The sequence below is a fragment of the Opisthocomus hoazin genome, chromosome 2 (genome assembly GCF_030867145.1).
Source record: "Opisthocomus hoazin isolate bOpiHoa1 chromosome 2, bOpiHoa1.hap1, whole genome shotgun sequence".
NCBI lineage: Eukaryota > Metazoa > Chordata > Aves > Opisthocomiformes > Opisthocomidae > Opisthocomus > Opisthocomus hoazin.
The window spans coordinates 72,893,721-72,913,393 of NC_134415.1; the positions used below are offsets into that span (position 1 = coordinate 72,893,721).

Sequence of the window (19,673 nt, forward strand, 5' to 3'; positions counted from 1 at the left end):
ACGTGCTGAGTTTTCTCTCACTGTTTGTCCTTAGTGATCTTTTGCTTCTCCAAAGAATTCGGAGGGCAGCATGAAGGAGAGGAGACAGCAGGTATTTAGCTGTAGCTGTAGTATCATGTCTGGTAAAAGCATAGAAGCTACCCTGCCACAAATACCACTCGTGAGGGGTTGGTGCCTAACACCCAGGCTCTTCCTACCACGTGTTCTTCCTAGGATGCATCTGTCAGCCAGTCCTACACTGTCCTCTCAGGTTGTGTGCTCACTGTTTCATGAGCTAATATTTGATTCTTCAGAGATGTGCGTTTTGAACACATCTGGGACCTGACTGTCAAAATAATATATGTATGAAAACTGTATCCGTATGAAGAAAAATTGAGCAATATCTACAAATAAACTACTCTTCTGGAATTGTGGTCTTTCAACTACACAATTGGAGGCTGGAAAACGGGTACCAGATATCCAAAACTGACGCAGACAAAATAACTTGGTCAAAGGAGAATGAGCTGCAAGTTCACACTAAGTCCTTTACCAGTGCAAGTGGAAATTTTCTTTGAAGCTGTAAATGACTATAAAAAGAAAAATCAAAGTCAGGATATACCAATAGCCTTTCTAAGATTTCATGCAGCAAGAAAATATGCTGAACGTACATATCCAGGAAAGCTCTATTTAAAAGAGTCTGGTTTCAGGTTGCTGCTAAGTGACCCAGAATAGTTCAATGGAACTGGAGTAGTTCAGTGCCTGTAGAGAAAAATGAGTGAAACAACGGTGCCCAGTCAGTGTGTGGGCAGAATGCTTGCATTGCGCAGCATGTTTTACACACGTGCCAATAAATGGGATCATAAACTTTTTCACAAACTATGAATTTCCATTATCGCCCGCTCAGCACCACCAAATGCAGGGTACGTCACTCATCTGCCTCGTTAGACGAACATAAACTCCTCAGTCTTTCAAGAAACTTCTCTGGTGACACAGTTGTCTGTTCTGTGTTTTGAAGGCTTCATCTCACAACACAGGTGACATTTTCCCATTTCAGCAAGGACAAGCTGGAGATCCATGAGAAAACCCATGCCTACCTCACAGATCCCACAACTGAACCATGGCCGCCAGCCACGGGAGAACACTCCCGGTGCACGATGCCCCACAACCAGCTGGGAGGAGCTTCACCGCCAAACCACAGGGTGGAAGGATCTGTGGGGTGCCACAACCCAGACCCCAGGACAGATCAGCTCCAACAGCCAGATATGGCTCATCAGCAGGCTGGAAAAAAGGCTGAAGAACAGTGCAGCGACAGGGGCCACAAAAGGCCACGAAACCACCAAGCCGAGGAGGGGGCGTGAAGCTGAAGCCAACACTGTGAACGCTCAACAGATGATAAAACAAGCAGTAGACAAACACCTGCAGACCTTTCTCCCCTTCCCCATGTCCCACGCTCCTGGATGTGGAAAAGGAGGTACTCGCTACGTTGCTGGGAGGTACTGCTATGCCACACACCAGCATCTGGGATTTGTTGAAGCCCATTCTGGATTAATTGTATAGCTTCCCTCACTACTCAATCCCAGCGAAAAAAACACAAATAAAAAATCAAGTTTTACATAGTAAAAATGCCTTTCCAAAATCAAGTAGTGAAAGATAAAAAGAAAGGTTTAAATGAATTTCTGAATTAGAAGTAATCAATTTGGTGGTGTAGTAGAAAAGCTCTTTTGATCTGTTTGGTTTTTTAGTTGATTGGTTGGTTTAATCTGAACCATCCATCAGTCTAAAGCTCTGTACAATTCCTACATTATCCAAGTAGGCACTGCTGATTCATAGCAAGGATTAGTAACAAATCTGTGCCACCCCAGATCCATTAAAACTGCAAGTTAGTGGATGGAAAAAAGGCAGTTGCATCTGATAATTAAAATGACCTTTCCCACAGACTTCTATTTTTCATTACCGGTATCTTTTCCAGTTATACAGATCCACTGGTACACGGTAACATCAGGGCTCTGCCTGAACTGTGGAGATGAGAAGAAGATAGTCTTTACCACCAAAACAGGAGAAGCCTCACACAGTGCAATTCAGTACTGCATATACAGTGCACAATAGTGCAAAACCACTGGTACAATTTTATTCTTCTGAATCGTGAAGATACTTTAATGAACCCTATTAAACCCAAGCATCAGTACCAGTCCTAGCATTAAATTGTTGGATACCGAGCAGTCTTTCCGTGGAAAATTTATGACCAGAGGAAATGATCTAGCCTTGATTTTTTAACAGCATCCATCCATTTTTTAATGGAAGAGGGGGTGATCCAAGATTTCAAAGGCTATTCAAAGCGTCCTCTACCTAGAAGAGGGAAAGTAACCTGCATCGGGACACCTGCCACAGCTCCCGAAACACAAGATGACAACTGGGTACAGCTGCTGCTGCCAGGGCCCATTCACTTCATCAGCCACTGTTCTCCTCAGTAGACCAGGAAAGTACTCGCAAGGTCTCATCAGAGCCATCCTGCCCATTTTGGTTATAAAACCAAACCATCCTGACCTTTTACCTCACCCCTCCACCCAGTATCATCAGCGCCCGTTGCCAAAGCCACGGTGCAGAGCCCCAGGGCTGATGGGCAGGTGGACAGGGATGCCCAAGCCCCTTCCACGCGCCGCAGACCTCGCTCCCCAAGCTGCCCACCGGCCTGTCACCCCACAGGATCAATCACAGAATGGCAGGGGTTGGAAGGACCTCTGGGGATCACCTAGTCCACCGCCTCTGCCAAAGCAGGGTCACCCCAGCCCTGCCCTCCCCCAAGGCGCTCAAGCGAACGTCCCGCAAACTCAGCAGCCCGGACGAGAAGTACAGACAGCTCATGAGCTATTTTCCGGCAATTTATTACCAAATGCAGCATGATCCGAGGAAAAAAAAAAAACTAACTGATATTTTTGTTTCTCTAATTTAGAAAATGAGGGCGCAGTCTCCTCCAGAACGCGGATGCCACAGAATCAGTGGTGGGTTTTTCCTGGTATTTTGTTCACAGTTCAAACATTCAAATCACAGTCTCAATAACTCTTTGTTGAATGTTTAGCACAGTTAAGCTCTATTTTTATCTATAGAAATATCATTTCAGATGTCACAGGTCACCAGCGAATGCTGAGCACCACATTCGTGCAAGGTGGCATTTCTCCTCGGATCTACAACTCCAGACCGGCTGCTGGAAATGCCTTTTTCTCCCGAGTGGCAGCGTTTCCACCAAAACACAATTAACAATGTAACACATCACTGCAGCTTCTCCGCAGCTTCCATTTGCAAACCGGTGCTAATCTCTGTCGGATCCCAGCACCGCGCTCTCCTCAGCTTCCTTTCCTCTTCACCCTCCCCCCTGAAATTCAGAGTCGCAAATCTACAGGAAAACGTGTGAAGACACTTTCTGAAGAGATGTAAAATGGAGAACCGAGCGTCTGCTATGTTCCTCGCTCAAAATAAGCCTGTGTGCCTTTTGTACAGTCCATATGCTTATTTTCTTAACAATTTTTGAAATTCCCATACTGATACCAGACATGACCATGCTGTAATGCTCCTTCCTCAGCTTCAGGCTTTTTTCCCCTGAAGGTTTGCTCCGCTGAACAAACCCAGAACAGCTCCAGCCGTTCCCAAGTTAGGTACTGGCTGTGCTGGCGCTGAGCAAGCGCAGCTCCACCACCACCGAGCTGCTTTTAGCTCCCATGCTGCCTGAGGCTGAGCATCTTCCCCCTCCCTCATCACATCCCATTTAGTGATGAGCCATCTATCCTTACACGCTTTCGAACCCTAAAAGCCTTAACAAGGTCTCCATCAAAAGAGCGTGTCTCTGTGTGTGCTTCTATCAAGGCCTTTGCCCCAAAACAGAGGAGATGTCAACACAGGCAACAGAAAATCAGAACTAGGTCTTACCCTGCACACGTTTCGTTCAGCTGTCTGGACTGGCTCGGTGCCTGCTGGAGCAGTTCAGACTGGCACAGGAGACGTGGAGCCAGATTCCCCTGCCAGCTCCTGGTAAGACATCTGAACAGATACCCCCATTTTGGGAGAAGTTTAATTGCAAATGGTAATTACGTCCTGCCTTCGGTGGGCTCCTGCTCTTCTAAGCCTGAACTGCTGGACTGCCTCACCTGTTACGGACACAACTAACCAGCCCGCTGCCAGCTACACATCAAATGCAACCCCCGTCAGGTGGTAGCTCGGTCTGTCAGCCCCACTTTTCTTCCTCTGTGAGATACTGACAACATTGGAAAGTCTTAACAAAGAAGCTGAGACCATGGGAAAAGTCCTTCGCTCCAGAGAGAGCAGTGCCGGCTGTTATCTCTGCTCTCCAGTTCTCAACCAGCAATACAGCAGGAACAAATGCATTCATTCCTACCCTGAATGGTAGCTTTACAGAAAAGTCTGGACTGGAACCCCAGTTTTTTGGTGGCTTTAATCAAATGGAACCAAGGCACACAATTGGAGTGGGGCGAGTGGGTAGTTCACCATCCAAAATTTGAAATTGACCTTTTTTAATCTGCTTTGATTCACCTCTAATCTCACACATTTTTTCCTAAATTCTGAAAAGGTATAGAAATGAGGCCATGATACAATTTTAAATAAATATGTTACCATTTCATTTCAAAATGTATGCTTAGAAAACTTACATAATTAAAATATTTACAGTAAGAGCTGATTAAGTGATTAAGTATGCATAGTTTCCTTTTTTAAAAAAAATATGTCTGACTCTTATCTCTGAGTTCTTCTACAGCATATATTTTCATTTAATTTTAAGCAATAGAAATTCAGGTTTTAAGTTTTACACAGATTTACAGAACAAGTAACTTTTAAGATCATTATGGTGTGAAGTTTTAACTGATTTTTTTTGGTAGTCAGAATCAAGTGGCAGATATCACTCCACCGGGACCTGCAAAATTGGTCAGCCGGGTAAATTTGTTTGGCTTTCTTCTACGCTCTTTAGACACCTCACCAATTACTACTTCTTTCCAAAGAGGCCTCCAAACTTGTTTGTGCTCTCCTTATATATATGATTTAACACTTTACAAAGGCTAGCTTGTTAACCAGTCACTTAATTAACACAGTGAATATACATTTGAATGTCTGATTGTTTCTGTTCAAGATAGCGAAGTTTCTGTAATAACATTCGATTTCCACAGTAAGATGCAGGAATTGTTGTAGTCTACTCAAAGCAATAAATTCTCTCTCCTTAGATGTGATTATAGCAAGGAGGTTTCCATTTGGAATTATTTTAATAATCATTAAAGGTAAATGATTAGTACTATGAATTTGTATTTATTTCTTTTATTTTCAAAACTTGGTAGAACAGAAACAATACACTCACTCTATTGGGAAATCTATTTGTGAAACACATTGTCCCATCTATTCTGTTTTACTTCAAAGTGCTGCTTCCAGCTACCTGTAAGTAATGAGAATCTGGAGGAGAAAAGGTACATAAAAGTGAGTTAGTCATTAATAAGAGGAACTGCATGGACAGCATGTATGCTTTCTTCAAAGTATAAGTAATAAAACTACAAATACAGAACAGAAAAAGCTAGCATTGCCTTTGCAATAATTCTTCTTCCTAAAAGCATCGTGTGCTGGCTTTATGCGATACGCCTTCCACGTTCAAGTGGAGAGCTTCCAGCCACAGCAATAACAGGATGTTTCCATCAATAATCAGCTGAGGTTTATTTTTATTCAGTTCAATTCCTTCCACATTTCTGGCTTTTCCAGCAAACAAATGAAAGTTCAAGGGGAAAGAAAACAAATATTCCTCCAACCCTCACACGCTCATCTTCTTAAGCTTTTTTTAAGCTCTCTGAGGTAAACAGCAAGCACTTGTAGTGACAGTTTCTGAGTAATGATGGGGAAGAGCGAGGAGGTGGTTGAAAGCACCACTGGCTTCTTAATGCACACTCTTTTATACTACTCCGGGAACACATGTTCAATCACTGCTTATGAAACAGCTTTGACAACACGGAGAGGAGCTTTTTGCTTGATGTTTGTTTAAGTGAGACTATATCTATTTTAGAAGCAATTGCTTCTATGTTTTTTTCTTTTTGTATTTTTTTGTTAAACAGAAACAACCCACGGTCTTAATAACAGACTAGTGAGTGGCTGTCTTCTCTGGAGACTTCATTATCATGAGGTTTCACTGCACTCCAGCTCCTCTGAGAAGACATATAAAGAGAACATAAGAAGGGTAGTGTAGAATTTCTAATACTTGAGCTTCTCAAGAAGAAAAACAAGCGAGACATTAGAAAAACCCTATCCCCACTGATGGACCTTTCTTCAAAATGTCAAAATCACACCATTGCACATGATGCCTACTTCCAAGAAAGCAACAGGATCAGCTTTTCATTTTTGAACACAGAACATAAGTATCACGTTAATACTTCAACAAAACATGTTTACAGACATCCCTGCATATGTACGGTACTATTTTGTGCCTTGGAGAAAGCTTTTCTTAGGTGAACAAAAGCAGCAGCAAACTGAATTAGACTTGAAGCCTGAAACGGAGCACGTGCAGCACATTTGAAATGATTTTGCAACATCGAATTTAACCCTGTTTGAGACAGATTATATTGGCAAGATACTTAAGGCAGGGACTGCAAACCACTGTGCTGTTGTAAGCACCTACTTCTTATTTCTTATTAAAGGCACTGTCACTGGCCTTCTTTCAGTCCGGGAAATAAGGGTCCCTCTTCCCTGCTACGCTTTTCATGCATGGATGGCCACAAGGACTGTGTAGCAGCTCTTCAGAGGCTCAGCTGCGAACCTGGGATTACAGGGTCGCAGGCAGCTCAGGCTGGACGGGAGCTGGGGTGTCCCTGGCCCGGCCGTGCCACAGCAGGCTCAGCGCTGAGATTGAACTGGGCTGCTCTGGGCTGCGACCCCTCGGGGCTGGAACCCCCCAGAGCCAGCTGGCACAGCCTCCCTGGGCAGCCTGCGCCTCTGACCCCCTGGCCCAGGGACAGCCTTTTCCTTCTGCAGCACCCGAACCTGTTTCGCTTGGTCCGGCCGATGGCCCTTGTCTCTCTGGCTCCCTCTTCTCGACCACCTCCCCATGGGTACCGGGCATATGGACCATCACGCTCTTGATACTCCAGAAAATGGTTCCTTCCCTGGAGGAAAGTGCATCCTATTTTACAGGGGAACAGGTAAGGTGAATTGCACCGACAGCCCATGCCAAGTCCACAGCACCACCTGACTCCTCGCGTCAGGGGTGAAGCCGCGTTCCTGCGTCTGAGCCCGGCTCTGCTACAGGCAGGATCGGAGCTAGGCCAGTGTCTTCTCTTCCAGGCACAAGCTGTCCCCGTAAGAGCATCCCATTCATGCTCTGGAAGAAGTGGCAACAGAAACACAGAGATCTGCTCCTCAGTTCCAGGGCGGCTTCCCTTTTTTGCAGAACAGTTTATAAAGCCAATCCTCCAAATTTTTACTCATACTACAGCAGAAAAGCTCCAGCACTCCCACTGTATCCTGGATTTAAATTAAGATGAAGTGCCATATGATTGCTTAACACCTTGTTACAGCATCTGCCAAAGCTAACAACGCTATGCACAACCGGCTAAGCCCTAAGAAATGTAGATACACTTCAAGTGTTAGGCAAACCACAGCCTTCTACTTCATACCATGGGGGAAATTCTGGTTACATTTCAAATACTATTTTCAGAACTGGTTGTCCACTCAGAGGCAGAATTTCTAGACACCATCTTCCTATCTTCTGCTTCCTTTAGTCCTCCTGTCTAACCAAACCCCATCCACAACAGACAGAAGAGACCTTCCAAGGTCTCTATATAAATACTTACAGGACAAATCTTACCAACACTATTTAATAGAAACTCTCTTAGCTAGGGACTGTAAAATCCACGTTTGTAGATACAGGTTGCTTATGAACAAAGCATACCACATATTGCCCAAGAATTAAAGCTATTTTTGATGAGGCAAAGGGAGGGCATAGACTCACCTCAATGATAACCTCTCTGGCATCACAGAGTGATATGTCACAGAGCACTTTCATTAGTTAGTATGAAATATCTAACAGCTGCCAACGCTTCTGCTTCCGTCTGAGAAAAAGCAAGACACCTTGTAATGAAGAAATTATAAATATTGATGGGTGAGGTGTTCAGCTAGAGCATACAGATGACACAAGATCCACAATTAAGCAAAGCAAAACCTAAAGGAGGTGTCAAGCCTGAGCAAAAGGGAATATTTTATCCAGACAGAACACATAGTTGCGTGAATTTTTTGTCAAGTATCTCAGCCTCAGTCATTAGACATGGTACAGAGATCGTGAAATACCACACTCCCAGGTGTTTTCTGTAGTGCACATGAATAGACACACAGCCACAGAGCTCCCACATAAACACTCCCAAGGATATAGGATAACTCCAAGACGTTTCCTAATCAGAGTATGTTTTGTCGTGGGGAAAATGTGCTTGCTTTAATGCACTACTGTCTTGAAAGTATGAAGAAGTTGCACTATTAAAAGCTCTGGGCAGACAAACTGGAACTTTCTTCCTCTCTGGTTCTCCGCATTTTCATTTTTGTTAGTTCCTTTTCTTTTAAGGCCTATTACAGAGGTACTGCTAACCATTTTGTATTCACAACTAACTCAAAATACTGTGAAGAGTATCCTAGTGACATTCCCCTTCAATAAGTCAGCCTGCTCCATCAGGAATAATAACCACAAAGACCAGACCCAAAGATCTGAAGGCATTTGGGATGGCCTTGTAAAAACGGCTTGCGTACTTCAGTGATGTCCATTTTAATACTTCTTTTTATTGACCTGTTGGCTTCTCTTTATGCAAACTGAGTCGCAGGACGTCGATCCGACCCAAGGATGACTCTGAAGGATTGATTGCAGAGGAGGAAGCTGTACCTACCCAAGAGGTGCTGAATGCAGCACCTCTTCCAAGGGCACTTCAACAACTCTGCAGCTGGGTTACTAAACACAGTCACAAGTTACTCAGGAACCCATGGACAAACTTGTGCATTTCCCAAATAATTTTGTAAACTGGTTTCAAAGGTAATCGCAAAATGCTACAATAAAAGGCTGCCCATTCGCCCATGAGGACTGGAAAGCAGAACACATCATTCCCCCGTCCTGCATCAGCAGGTGTTCAGATCTGCAAACACATACAGTGTACTGCGTACTACAAACCCACTTCACCTTCCTCCATCTGATGGAATATGTGGACAGGATGGGAAAGCCAACAGAGAGGAAAATAACGCACTGCTATCATTATGCATGCAGCAAATACTGCTTAATCTGGATTAAAGAAGAAAAAAGCAAAAAGGGCTCCCTGATCTGCAATTGCTTCTCTGGGATCTTCCTAAGGACACCACAGAAAATTGAAGGTTTTTAATCAAGAGCTGCAGCCTTGCAGCACAACCTAGCTCAGACCTGCCCCCACCTCTGCTTCTTCTCCTTTTCAGAAGAAAAGCTTCCGCCGTGTGTACTCAGCGCTGGCTGAACACCCCCTGCCCAAACGCCTCAGCCCGGCCACCCCTGACCCAGCCCCACGCTCGAAGGCAGCTCAGGGCACGCGTCTTCCCATGAGCAGTGCAGACCTGAACCAGCTGGTGAAACCACCACCTCCCTTCGCTGACACCGGTTCCCAGGCTGCAGGCAGGCTCGCGGTCTCGGCCGCAGCTGAACCACGCTCGGGGCTCCCGCTTCCAGCCCCACCGCCGGCCATCCCACCCCAGCCACGCTCCCGGCCTCCGGGCAGGGACCACCATCCCCTCCCCGCCCTCGCCAGGGCAGGGGTTTACACACCCTGCCCCGTCTGTCAAAGTGGCTCAAGCTGAACGCTTCTGCTGGCAGGGGTCCGAGATCCCTTGGACGCACCTTAACCGGGACAGACCTACGGATGCTGCCACATCCCGCGCTTCTGGGAGCGATGCGGCTGCTGGTGCAGGGTGGGGGGTGAGACCCCGCTGTGGGAGCTGCCTTTAAAGCAGCGGGGAGGCCCCCAACGCGACGCACGGGGCCCGGCGGCAGCTCCTCGGGGCGCAGGGAGAGCCCTGCAGGGCTGCCCAGGGGGCCAGGTCCATCCGTCGGGGACAGAAGGACGCCTGGCTCCATCGGAGCCCAGGACGACGAGGCAGGGCAAGACATTAACGACAGCGTACGGGCTTGCTCCCAGAGAAACAGATGTTCTCACGCACCTCGTTCCTCCTCTCGCTAATATAAACCAGGAGAATAAAGTCAAATGTCATCGCTATACAAGCACGGCGCTCTCTCTTTAGCACGGAATGGAGGCTTTTATAATATATAAATGATTTCTAAAAGATGTAAAGGAGACCTTAGTGCAACTGGAATGAAGATGAATATTTAAAAAGAAATTAACATTATCCACTAAGCACTTTACTAAATTGGTTTGATTTATATATGTACGTGCATGCCCAGACGGCAAGTCCAGTTGATAGGATTTCTACCATTGGAAAAAAACTAGCAAATCAACTTACTACACTATTAAAGCTTTCTAAAACACAAACCAAACCAAAACAAATACCCAAAGCGATTTTTTAGGGAGGTAATGAAAGAGAGAAGAAAGGGAGTATTGTGATGGTATTAATGTTGGAAAGACAATGAAGGAGAAAATGGGCAATTACCCATAAATACAGCTCTTTAGTTAAGTAACAAAAATCAGAACAATAACCACCACTTCAAAGTCAATAAAACCATCATGTATTTATAAAGGTGTTGTTAGATAAACTCACAATACCTTTTTGCATTTCTCCTCCATTACCCTTCTCCTGTCATGACACGGGGAGAGCGCTACAGCATCCCGCTATGCAGAGAAAGCAGAAGAGGACATCTGGATGCAGACACAACCAGAAGAAACAGCAGCGGCAGTGGGAAGCAAATTAAAGGCTAATCAAAAACTTGTAAGCAATTTAGAGAGACTGACTGTGGAAGAAAGTGGGGTTACTGTAACCACAGTAATCAAGTGTTTGGACTGAGTCAAGATAACAAAAGAAAATCACTGCACTATCGGCTATCAACCCTGTATCTAGAAGTATTAAATTATGGGCCAGGAAAGCAACAGGTCAGTTTATGAAATTGAGGAGCAACAGCATTTATATGTACCTCATTACCAGAAACATCTCCGACAAATAGAGCTTATTTTGAGCTGACTATGGAGGAGCAAAGGCATGATCAAAACTTCAAAGGCTCTGCACTCCCAAGGAGCAGAGAAATCGAAAAATATAATCACCAACCCTTGAGTAACAGAAGCTATGAAGCTCAGTGTCCTCTGGAGCACCCACGTGAATTTTCTGATGTCTAATAAGCTGAATGCTTGCTACAGCTCTTCCCTCAGTGGGGGCATCAACCTCATCTCTCTCATCTCCCTGGTCACCAGCCGTCTGGAGGTTTGTAAGAATTTCACCCCTTTGAAATCTCTACTCTTCTACTTTTATTGGTTGAAATCGATCCCCACAGGTAAAAAATTACTGCGGGGCAATGAGAAGAGCTATCAGTCAGACGGCATTATTATTATTATTTTAGCTTCATCTCCTTAGGAAACCAGGTTGAAAAGAATATAGTCAGGACAGATAGGAAGAAATAACGAACCGAAATCTCAAATGGGAAAAACTTCTAAAACCAGAATTATTAAGTCAAGTACAGAAGACATTATTTCACGTGAGGAAAGACAGATTTGGGAGCTTTTCAAAAACAGATCACCATTGCTGACTTTCTAGGATTTCTGCTAAGCCATAGTCTTAGGCTGCAATGAAAATCTGGATGATCCCCTTGTAAAAATGTAAATGCCAGAATCTTAGTCCATTCTAACACAGATGTCGCACTGTCCAAATACTTCTACCAGATAAGATTGCTTGGGTTCATTTTTGTAATTCTCCCCTCTCAGTGCTGCTGGCGATCCCGTGGGTCTGAGTGGCCGGTCTGGATGCCTGGATGTCTGTTTGCGGAACAAACGAAGCCATCAATCCGAGATCCTGCGCTGTGTCACCGCTCACAAAACCGCGAGAACAAGGAGCACACTGGGGAGAGAGACTCTGCAGTGCAGGCAGGCTCTCTGGCCATCAAGATACGGGGAGAGCACAGAAATTCCCCTCACCTTTCCCCCAAAGCCAGTCGGGAGGGAGCCATGCCCAGAGAAGCGAGCAAGGCCCTGGAGCATCTTCACCGGAAAGATCAACCAGTGAAGCCCAGCAACAGCCCGGCAGGAGTTTGGGGAACGTACGATCTCCCACAAGAGTGACCTTCAGCTGACGGGGAAAACTACACACAGAATCCTCACAGATTTTCATCCCAGGTTTAGAAATCGAAGGAAACAGTTACATTCTGAACGATTCATTAAAACCACCATTGTACTAAACCAAAATATTATTTGAACAGGACAGATCAATAAAGGGACACAAGGGAACAATTTTGCACTTCCAGACAGATTAACAACATGACCTGACTGAATTTCTCTCTCTCTGCATTACATGATTTGCATCAGTATTTTTTAAATTTGCCATGATTTTGAAGCTCATGTATACTTTTACAACATTCTGATGTACGTTATGCTGTTTTGCTTAAATTTATTACTGTCCTGACACATCCAAGCCAAAATAAAGTAGACTGGTCTCTATTCCAACAAGGTGTATTTCAAAACCAATCTACAGAACCAAACCTTCACTCCAACAGTACAGTAAAGTGACTGCTTTTAGAAGTTACTTGTGTATTTCTATTGAAGTTTCAATTTATCTTACTTCCATATAAGTAGTTTTTATCAACCACAACGTAACATTTCATGAACATCATAGGACAAAAATTTAAGTTCATCATTTCAAAGGGAATATTAACAATCGGAGCAAAAAAAAAAACCAACCCAGACCATTCTCATCCCCACGACTTCTTCAGTGAGAAAAGTAAACAAAGTGTCACAGTCTCTCCTTCAGTTGTTTTCAAAGTCTCTGTTCTGACCCAATGTTTCATCCACACTATGTTGTTGCTAGCTACAAAAGGTCATGAAGTTATACTGGCTATGTCAATATGACTTGTGAATTCTCACATTCATAATTCCTAATCACAAGGCCCCCAAAGACAGCTAGGATTTTCTGGGAATCACCAAAGCCTCATGACTTTTCAAATTTCAAATCTTTAAAAACTGAGTGTATCTGCACCTACCAGACAAACAGTAAGCTGTAGATCGTTTTGTCTGTCGCTTCAGGAGTGTTTTGAATACTCTTATGTTTCTCCCTTTGCTAAGAGCACCTGCCTGCTCTTCAGAGTCCACAAATAACTTTTAATAAATGCAGAGGAGTGCCATTTATAACTGAATTAAGAAAAAAAATCTCCTACTGCAAACATTTTGTTGCAATCAGAAAGGAAAACTCCTGCCTCGCGAGTGATGGAAGCACAAGGACCCTCCCGGCAATCAGGGCGCGATGAAAGTCCGTGATGGATTTCAGCTGATTTTCCAGGCACACCTTTCGCCCCCACCAGCCGCGCGTTCGCCGCTCGCCCGTGCGGCTTCAGCTGCGGGCTCCAGGCGCGCCGGTGGTTTCTCAGAGACGTGTTTCAGCGTCATGAAGCCGTGTCGCCCCGTAAATAACGCCGGCATTTTTACCCTCCGCTCCTGATGTTTTCACCGCTGGTCACCCCGACCTCAGAACCACCACGGCAGTACCAGGAGACGGGGACGGGAACTGCACCTGGAGCCCTCCCGACTGCTTTTCTGCCGGAGGAAAACTCTGCTTCGCCTTCCCCCCCCGGTTTCTGACGCCCGTTACCGGCTGCGCTCCCCCCGCAGCACCCGGGGCAGGGCGGGCTCCCCCACCGCAGGCCCGCGGCCGGACGCGGGACTTCGCGTCCCCCGCAGCAGCTGCTTCGCCTCCCCCCTCCCGGGCACCGGGGCTGCGCGGCCTCCGCCGGGACCGCTCCCCGGACCCCCCCCCCCCCCCCGCCGCCCGCTGCCGGGGTCCCGCGCCTCACCTGGACGCTCCGCTCCGCCGGGGCCGGCAGCGCTCCCGTTCACAGGAGCGGGACGCGGCCCCGCCCGCCCGCCCGCCTGCCTTCACCCTTACCGGGCGCCGGCGGTGCCGCTCCGTCTCTGCCCTCGGGCCGCGCCGCGGCGGGAGGCGGCGGGATGCCGCACCCGCCCCGCGGCCGCGCCGCCCTTCCGCCGGCCCGCCCGGCCCCGCCGCCCGGCCCGGCCCGTCGGGGAGCACCGCCGGGGGCTGCCGAGCCCGGAGGGGCGCGGCCGGCAGCCTGAGCCGGCCCTCGGCGCTGGCACGGGGCACCGCTCCTGAAACACCGAGCGTGGGCCGGCCCGGTCCCCTTCCCCCTCCCCGCCGCTTGCCTCTGCAGCCGGGAGAGGGGACCCGGCCGGCGACCCCCCCCACCTCCGTGACACGTGGAGGGCCGTGTGCCTCCTGAGGGTCCCTGTCCGCCCGTGGCCCGTCCCTCTGCAAACTGGCGAGGAGGGCAGGTCGCGGTGCCCGGTCACCCAAACGCGGCAGGGAAGTGCAGAGCTCTCACCTGGAGCCCTGCTCGTTTCGGTCTCAGCTCTTCGCCTTAGCGCGGAGGTTTTGGCTGCAGCCTCTCGAACTGCCCCAGCAAGGCGACACGGGACATCCGTGTCGCCTGACAAGTCCTGGAGTGAAGACAAGGCCAAAAGCTGGCAGCCGGGTGTAGCCGTGTGCGTGTGCCCCTTCTTGGCAGCGAGCTGGATGGTGCGGCGCGGGCAGAGGCCATGGCGCGGCTGCACGCGCCTGTTGGAAGGCTTCTGGCCCCCGGGACATCCCGTGACGCACGGCCTTGAAATAATCCAACCCGGGCCTGAAATCAGCAGTCTTTGCATTTTGCCGCTTAAAATGTTGCCCTGTGAAGAACACTGCAAGTTCCCTGTCTGAGTTGTGGTGTTGCTTCAGTGGAGGCACAGAAGTTGACACCTGGCATCTAAAAGTGTATCACGGCACAGCCACGCTCCCCACAGCTGGATGCGTAGGACCGCATCATACCAAACTGGCTTTGAAAGCTTTTTAAAAGATCTAGAAATTTCAGGCACTGATTTTTAATCCTTTTTTTTTCTTTTTAATATTGTACCAAAAAGACTCTTCTACTGAAATCCCTCTAAACTGTTTTGAAAAGCTCACTACAGGCAGCCCGTATTTACCCCGGCATTGCCCCAGACCCAGTCACAGCCGCGTGAGAAGGGAACGGGCACAGAGGTTTCCCATTTACACCTGACATTCTGAGAACTGGACCGATTCAGCTAAAGATGGGTATCATCATACCTGGGTTTTTCAGTGCTTACACTGCAAACTGTGTCCAGCTTTTCGTCAGTTATTTATGATAACAAAGAAAGGGAGCCAGGGCGTTAAAATTTTGTTCTATTTCGAAGCTGAAGTCGGCATTCCTGAACATAAAATCCCTTGGTCTTTCTTTTTACATTTTTCTGGTGTGACCTAGAATTCTTGGGATCTATTGTTCAGACTACTTAAGCCATAGTATTACAGTAATCCAATTTACAATGGGAACTTTAAATACCTACTAACTCAGGTGATAGCTTCGAATTGGTTGATTATCTTGCATTTTTATTAGATCTTTCTCAATGTCGTCTCAAAGTATGAGAGCTCTAGTTTGGAGTCATTCCACTACTCGCTCTGAAATATTTTTCTTCAATAATTAGTGTCTTTGTAATTTATTTCATTATTAGAGGCAGATGGTTTGATTTCTCAAAAAGCCCCTTACGACTACTATTTTTAACTTAATGATGAAAATAAATAGCAGATATCTCTCATTTTCTGGGTTATAAGACAAGTTACTTTCCCGTAAAGCTAGTGTTCATGCTATAGATTTACATTCAGCAGCTCATTTTTCCTGCAGAAAATGGAAGTCAGGGTGGTGATCACCTACCGTGCTTCATTTGTGTGAGGGCACAGGAGGAAAGAACAATACACCCAACCACCATATCTATTGCCACGGCAGACACTAGTGCCGAAATGCAGCCCTGGACTTAGTCCTGCTAATACTGCGTGAAGACCTTGACATCTTTCTAGCCCATCGGGGTGTCTTCTGTGGGAAAACCCAGCCTGCGTCTTCCTTCGGGCCGGTGTAGTGGTGCTGTTTCTTCTGCGGCGGTACGCGACGCTGCCCGCCTTTCCTCATGCCACCCGTGCCTGCTGCACACAGGCAGGATTCCACGTGCGGTGTTCAGTACGGAGCACTTCAGACACCTACTGTAAACCAGCCCCAAACCGAACGCGTGGAAGAACTGTCAATGCCAGAAAGTGGGATGGTTACTGTACGGCAGGAAGTTCTTCTCCAGGGACGTGCATGGTCACGCTGTGGCACCGGGAGAAAAGTCCTTTCTGCAGACCTGTCACGAGTTACCTTAGCAATACTCGGTAGTGGAAAGCTGTTTCGAAGCAGCTGGCATTGACTTATTTTCTGCTGTGGGCATGCCTGGACAGAAACACGGAGCATCCCATGCAGTGCCACAACAGGGTTTCTCTTCCCTTTCTTTATCGTAAGCTGCTGTTTCTTTGATCTATTTTCATTTTTCCCTCTTTATGGCAAAATCAATGTCACTTGAAAAACACATTTTGTATCGGTAAGGCTTGCTGAGAAACTTCTGATGCTGTAGCTCTGTGCAGTTTCCATTTTTTTAGATATCTAGAGGATTAGGAAAAAAGCCTAGTGTACTTTAATAATATTCATATGAAGCCTTTCTTTCTTTATACTATATTGTACGTATTGTTGGATGTTTCTGATAGAAAACAACACAAGATTAAACTCTAGAGAAGCTTCTAATGAAATTGATTGTTATCACGGGAAACAACCCGTGAGGAAAATACCGTAGACGACTATTTTTGAATTCCAGCTGAGAAAGTTGTGAAGAAGATTGTGCCTAGAAGCTGGGGAATGAATTCAGTGGCCCAGATCCTTGCTAGTCCTGTGACCATGTTCCATGTTTCACCTAGCATCGAAATTTTTTAAGATAAATGGGATGTAAATAAAGTAAAAATTAAACAAAAGCAAAATGCAGACTTGCACAAAGCTCCTGCCAATGGCCCTTCCCTGAGCTGGGGGTAGACCTTTGCTGAGCTGGGTTTTCAGGGGAGCTGAGCAGCTACAGTACTGCAGGCAGAGTCTCGCCTCAGTAAAGGCTTCTGAACTCTTCTTCTAGAGACCTGGCTTTAGAAAGCTGACATTTTGCCCTCCTTAAAAAGCATCATCTTAAGAGACGCATAATAAGTGAATATTCCTTGAAAAAAAAATATTCTTAGAGGGCTATAACTAAGATGACAGAGCTAAATAGAAGAAGAGGCCTTATCTGAAGGTAAAAAGGCATTTTTCAAAAAGTGGAAGTTGTGTGCCAACAAGGGAGCTTGCATAGATATTACGCAGATCATAAACCCACACAAACTGGGCTTAAATCTATAAACAAAGATTTCAAAGAACAACTTGCTAAAGGCAAGTATAAAAGTTACTAATACAGTCTTAGACCGCAAGAAATAGGAAGTTTTGCAGAGCTGAGAGATGATTTTGCAGTAGAAGGGTCACGAAACAGGCCATGGAAGAGGTGCTAACACAACGCTTCGTTGCAATGTTCACTACCAAAGAGCTTGGAGATGTTCATATCCGTACTCTTTCTTCACAAAAATCAGGTCTGAAGAGTTCTCTCACATTGAACGGTTGGAAGAAAAAAAAATAGCTCAGATAAGTAAAATGGATCATAAAACCAGCTGACCTAAGTCCTATTCACCCAGAAGTCCCTAGAGAGGCTGGATACTGAATAGCTGTTCCGCTAACTGAAGTGCAAACGTACCATACAAATAGGTTTTGAAGTCAGCCAAACACAAGGGACCAAATCTTGAAAAGGGCTCCAGAGGGTATTTGTATTTGAGGCAATCCACTTTAAAATATCCTAAAGAATAGTATCAGTTGGCATAGGAATAACTCTGAACTAATGGGGAAGCATCAACCTGCCTTTTGTGGAAGGAAGCCATGCCTCCTCCTCGCTGTCTGCCGAAGGCTCCACCAAGTTCCTTCATTTGTACATGATCTAGTCTACATGGGACTTTTAAATACCATTAATGCTTCTGTTAAGGTCTTTTAGGAAAGACCTATGAAGACCTTTATAAAGAAACTCAACTATCTTAAGATGAAAAGGCTTAATAACTACTTAAAGGCCCGTTAGGGGATAATGCAGAAAATGGTCCAGATGCAACTTCTGTCTCACAACACAAGAGGCACTGAATGAAACCCTCAGGCAGTGGGTTTGAAATGAATAAAAGGAAGTACTCGTTCCACACAGCACATTATTAAATGACACTTTACCCACATCATCAGAGAATGATGTAGAAACAAAAATCATAAACGGGTAAAAAAGGTGCAAATTATACAAGAAACATCTATCAGGTGCAATTAAACACAAAAATTTAGATTTCTGGTTCTTTATGTGTGCGAGGCCTCTAATAAATGACCGAAAGCAACAAGGCTCATGTCAGGCTACAGAAACAGAAAAGCAAGCACATCATCTGTGTCTCAGCTCCCTGCAGCTTTAACACCTGCAGTCTTCGTGCTTACTTGGGAAAAGCTCAGACTCTGGAGACATTCAAAAATCTTCTTGGGGAGAATGTTAGTTGAAAAAGGTGTTTCAGAAGGAATACTAGATTTTTTAATTTACTTATTTACCAGTATTTTCATTAAAACACTGACAGTATGAGCACAGCATGGAGCCCTTCCTACTTTACATAGCGCAGTTACTCTAAGTGGCAACATCTTTTTCTTGTTACCATCATACCTTCATGTTGACCAAAACCGGGAGAGGACCTCTGACATATTTGCCTCCAGCAACCGGCTTCTAAATTAGTATGAAGCAAGAGTTAACTCCACAGGAGTTGAAAGCGAGTACGAAGCAAAAACCAAGCTTCTGATCCGTGAGATTACATGTATGCACCGAATGCATGCAAACTTCCACCACGTGCAAGCGTCCTGTCGTCTGTGATACGGCGTCAGGCTTCACATCTCGCTGCGACCTAGAGCAGAACTGACAGCTATACATGTGCTTTGAATTAAAACTCTCTAAGGAGTAGGGAGGCGATTACCTTGCCTAGAATCAGAAATGTCTACCCAGAGGATATGCAGCTGAAATGTGTGTTTGTATCAGAATGACAAAGCCAGGGATTGAACAGAGATGCTGCTTTTTGAGCCCAGAGTTGGCCCCGACAGTCTGCATGTGAGATGTGCCCTGCAGATATCCAGCTCTTGCCCCCTACCCTGCCTCACCTCCAGGCTCCCGCACGCATTCATAAAAGCATTAGAGCATTTATATAGCCCGGCTACAAAATTGTATTGAAACATAGATACGGATGGCAATTGTACAGCCGGTTGGCACTGTATGAATCACACCAGGCCTAGAATGAGTCTACATTAATTCCAAGTGTGTTATGTTTCCATTGCCAAACTAGCTCTCTTTTGATACTCCTATTGTGAGTTGCCTTCATTTAGATGATCTTCTTTCTTTTTGCAATTTTTCTTTGCATCTATTAATGCCTTTGCCAGGTCTTTGTATACATAGCTAATTTCCAAAGCTTCCCTCATCCTGTTCTGTGTTTGATCTCCAGTTCTTCCAAAGGAATGCAAATAACGGCAATGAGAAATCCAGATAAAGAAAGAGGCATCTCTTGGGCTCGTTATTACAAACAAA

At 45.9% G+C, this 19,673-nt stretch overlaps 1 protein-coding gene across 4 annotated transcripts in view; it reads right to left on the reverse strand.

Moving 5' to 3' along the window:
- PKIB (cAMP-dependent protein kinase inhibitor beta) overlaps nt 1-14,113 on the reverse strand; it is a 58,019-nt gene extending 43,906 nt beyond the window's left edge. For 2 of the 4 annotated variants that reach the window (XM_075446853.1, XM_075446848.1), the window contains exon 1: nt 13,949-14,113. The gene's annotated coding sequence lies outside the window, so the exon portion shown is untranslated. The remainder of the gene's footprint in view (nt 1-13,948) is intronic. The other 2 variants (XM_075446879.1, XM_075446860.1) reach the window with 2 other exon arrangements.
- Nucleotides 14,114-19,673: the final 5,560 nt, after the last annotated feature.